Here is a 4,690-nt window from a genome sequence, read left to right as displayed (position 1 = left end):
AAGGAAAAAGAGCTCTCCCAATAAGAAAAGGAGCTAGCATCCTTGTGAGTCACCCCGTGTAGCCACACTTCTCACCTGGTTTTATAAAAAAGGAGAATGTAAAATGTTACAACCACTGTGGAAAACAATTCTTCACTTCCTCAAAAACTTAAACATAGAAATACCATATGACTCAGCAACTCCACTTCTAGGTATATAGCAGAAAAAAAAAAAAAAAAAAAAAAATTGGAAGCAGGAACTTGGACAGTTGTACACCAATGTTCATAGCAGCATTATTCACAACAGCCAAAAGGTCCATCAACAGATAAATATATAAACAAAACATGACACATACATAAACAATGGAATATTTTTCAGCTCTAAAAAGGAATGAAATTCTGATACATGCTACAACATGGATGCACCTTGAAAACATTATGCTGAGTGAAATAAGCCAGATGCAAAAGGACATATTATATGATTCCACTTACATGAAATATCTAGAATAGGCAAATCCATAGAGACAGAAAGTTACCAGGGGCCATGAGGAGGATAAATGGGGAGTTACTGATTAATAGATATGGAGTTTCGGTTTGGAGTGAGGAAAAAGCTTTGGTAATGAGTGGTGGTGGTAGGAGCACAACATTGTAAATGTAATTAGTACCATTGAATTGTATACTTAAAAATAGTTAAATTAGGAAATTTTATGTTATATATGTTACTACAATAATTTTTTTTAGAAAAGCAAACCACAAGAGGGAAATTTTTGTAAAAGAAAATTAAAACAACAAATGCAAATTTATTAATAGATCAACTCAACAAAGCATGTTAACAGAAATTGTTGGTTAAGATGTAGGAGTAGAAAAGAAATGAATAAAATGATTACATTTTTCTGTAAAACAAAGTTTAAGACATGGCTAACATATGTTAAGATGCAGAAAAATACAAAAGCAGGAGAAATGATTATAATTAAGAATGGTTAGAAAATAAGATTTAAATAGCTAAAATGGAAAAAGTCACAAGAAAAAATTAGAACAGAGAATGTTAAAATAATAAAAGAGACAAAAAACAACCTGATGAAGGAAAAAAGTTCAAACTGTTTAGGCAAAGGAATAAATTAGGGATATTTGAAAAAATTAGACAGGAATTAGAAAGTAAGAAAAGTTTTAAAAAAGGCAAAATAAGGGGAACTAAGGAATTATAAATAAAGAAGATAAATAGAATTGAATTTCAGAGAGATAAAGAAATTTAAATCAGCATGACTAACTATGAAAAAAAAAAAGCTAATTGTTTCCAAAATATAAAAGTAAATGCTAGAGAAGAAAGAAAAACAGAAACAAAAAGCAAACAGACTTGCTTCTTAAAAACTACATAAATAAAATGAAAACTTGGATGAAATCCCCCCACAGATTTGACAACCCCCGGGGTGGCCCTCAAAAGTAGAAATCAGCTAAGAACAAAAGCTGCCTTTTTTGGGGAAACTAAGCCTGGGGGCGGACACTGCCCACTGCCCTCTCCCTACTTCTCTTGCTGCCTGCCTTCACTAAATTCCTGCTTCACTATGCATTTGACACCTGAGGCAAAATATAGAAAGAGAAAGAGGAGTTTGTTCTTCTTTGATTTGGGTTAACGTCAGTTAGGAGGAGGAGAACTGTATTTGCCACATTCCTCATTTCTGATCAGATGAACCTGTGCTGTGTCTTAAAGTACCCATCTTTCTGTTTTTCCCTACAGTGAGATCACTCAGCATTCCTTGGAGAGCACCCTGCGGCAACTAAAATGCCATTTCATTTGGAACTTTGTAAAGGAAGAAAATTTCTTGGACAATTTTGAGGATAGAGTGTGTGACAAGATTGAGTTTCAGAACAGTGAATTCAAAACGACAACATGCAACACACTGTCCTGTATAAACCAATGCAGAGGCCAAAACAAGGCAGACCTAGAATGCTTACGGCAAGCTGAAGAGTTAATCCAGCAAGAGCATGCAGCCCTAACAGAAATCAGAAGTCTGGTTGCCTGGGAAAACTATGCGTGGGTCTACCGTCACCTGGCAGAGTCTCATAAGCACAAGAGTACATAGACAAGGTGAAACAAGTCTGCTAGAAGTTCTCCAGTACCTATAGAATTGAGAGTCCTGAACTGGATTGTGAGGAAGAGTGGGCATGGTTAAAATGTGGAGGTGTGTTTTGAGAAGGCTCTGGAAAAAACCCCAGTGAATCCAGAATTCATGTCTGGCCTGGCAATCACAAGCTACTGTTTGGACGACTGGCCACCGCATCAGAACCCCAGTGACCCCCTGAGAAAGGCCATTGGGTTGAATCCTGACAACCAGGATGTTAAAGTCCTCTTGGCTCTGAAACTTCAAGAGATGAACGAAGAAGGTGAAGGAGAAAGGTTAGTTGAAGAAGCCTTGGAAAAAGTCCCATGTGCAACAGATGTCCTTTGCAGGGCAGTAAAATTTTATCGAAGTAAAAGTGTCCTGGACAAAGCTATAGAACTATTTAAAAAGGCTTTAGGATCCATGCCAAACAATGCCTACTGAATTGCCTTATGGATGCCACTATAGGGCAAAAATCCTCCAAATACTGAAAATGGGAGAGTGTAAAAAGAACAGGTACTGGAACTAATAAAACAAACTAGGGATCATTTAAAGAAAGCTGATGAGATCAACGGAAATCTCTCCTGTGGCTGCCTCTACCTTGCCTGCTTCTATGCTCAAGCAGGTCAGTGTGAAAAAGCAGTTTTTCTTCCAAAAAGAATTCAGCAAAAATCTTAATCCTCTAGTGAAACAAGTGCTCCATCTGCAATATGGCAGCTTTCAACTGTATCAAATGAGGTGTGAAGACAAGGCCATCCACCATTTTTTAGAGGGCTGTGCTGATTTGAATGTATTATGTCCCCCAGAAAAAGCCATATTCTTTGATGCAATCTTGTGGGGCAGACATATTAGTGGGGATTAAGTTGGAACATTTGGATTAGGTTGTTTGCATGGAAATGTGCCCCACCCAACTGTAGGTGATAACTCTAATGATGTTACTTCCATGGAGGCGTGGCCCCACCCATTCAGGTTGGGCCTTGATCAGTGGAGCCATATAAAGGAGTTGACAAACAGAAGGAACTCAGTGCAGCTGTGAGTGACATTTTGAAGAGGAGCTACAGCCAAGAGGGCCACTTTGAAGAAAGCACAGGAGCTGCAGATGAGAGACATTTTGAAGACGGTCGTTGAAAGCAGACTCTCACTCCAGAGAAGCTAAGAGAGGACAAATACCCCAAGTGCAACTAAGAGTGACATTTTTGAGGAGCTGCAGCCTAGAGAGGAATGTCCTGGGAGAAAGCCATTTTGAAACCAGAACTTTGGAGCAGATGCCAGCCACATGCCTTCCCAGCTAACAGAGGTTTTCCAGACACCATTGGCCATCCTCCAGTGAAGGTACCTGATTGCTGATGTGTTACCTTGGACACTTTATGGCCTTAAGACTGTAACTGTGTATCCAAATAAACCCCCTTTAATAAAAGCCAATCCGTCTCTGGTGTTTTGCATTCTGGCAGCATTAGCAAGGGCATAAAAATAAACCATATTTCAAAGGAGAAAGGAAAGAAAAACAAACTACAAAAAAATTGCTGTAATGCGGCTTTCTCAAGATGTAGCAGATTCTAAGGCTTTGAGTCTCTTGAGGTTCCTTCGTGAGTCACATGGAGAAATGCAGCAAGCAGATGAAGACTCTGAAAGGGATTTGGCCTCTGGAAGCCCTTGTCCCTTCAGCATCTTTAGCTGAGATAGGGAATGAGAAATTGGGATATGATGCCCACAGGGCCACTCCTGGAAGGGAGTTGAAACTCCTCCACCAAGGTGGCATAAGCAAGGACTAAGCAAAGAGACAATGGCCATAGTACTGTTTCAGGGTTTTCGGGAATCCTGTTGTGCAAGGTGTTAACACCTGAATTACTGGATCATAGAGAGATGCAGACAGTTCTGGGGAGAGAGCAGATAGGGACTAGATCCAGGGGCTTAGGAAAAAGGCTGTTTCCCAACTGAACTTTCAGGTGGTGTGACGCCTTGTCCTTGTATCTGTATTTTATAAAGCAGCCAGACTACTCACATACACAATGTCGTGGTCCACTTTTGCAATGCTTTTCCATCCTTGGAGTCATTTGAGATCCTGTGCAGGTTGGCCCTCCATAGACACTAAAGTGCTGTATCCATCAAAAGGCTGGGGGACCAAAGCCTGGAGGGAGCTCAGAATCCTCTCTCTCACCTCCATTTCCTTCCCTTTCCTCCCCAGCCAATCCTCAATCTAGAGTATCCTACATGGCATGAGCTCAATGGTCCCACTAACTGAGGTGGCAACATAATTTAAAAAACAGAGCAGAGACCAAGTCAAATCTAGAAGGGACACATCTAGCAGAAGAAATGGGATCAGAAAATCACAGAAGACTTTCAGTTGGCACATGGGGAGATTTCATCTCCACTCTGCATGTACTTGTACTACAGCTTGTGAAGAACTAAAAGGGCTTCTTTACAGTGTGTTAGAGACCAAAATAATACTTTTCTTACAGCATGTATGGAATAATAAATGTTTCACCAGTAGGGAGAAGGAAAAAGTAAGCAAGAGTGACAGTCAAAAGGAGAGACACCTAAAGAGATGTCAACCCACTCCAATACAGGTGTCAGGGTTGCCAGCCAAAGCTCTACTCAGACTCTGATGGAAAG

At 40.1% G+C, this 4,690-nt stretch overlaps 1 pseudogene; it reads left to right on the top strand.

The window, feature by feature from the left end:
• The first annotated feature begins 559 nt into the window (after positions 1-559).
• On the top strand, positions 560-4,319 carry LOC119509894 (annotated as a pseudogene).
• The last annotated feature ends 371 nt before the right edge of the window (positions 4,320-4,690 follow it).

This window comes from Choloepus didactylus, chromosome 15 (genome assembly GCF_015220235.1).
Source record: "Choloepus didactylus isolate mChoDid1 chromosome 15, mChoDid1.pri, whole genome shotgun sequence".
Taxonomy (NCBI): Eukaryota; Metazoa; Chordata; class Mammalia; order Pilosa; family Megalonychidae; genus Choloepus; species Choloepus didactylus.
The sequence above is the reverse complement of the archived record's forward strand: the minus strand, read 5'-3'. Positions and strand labels throughout refer to the sequence as shown.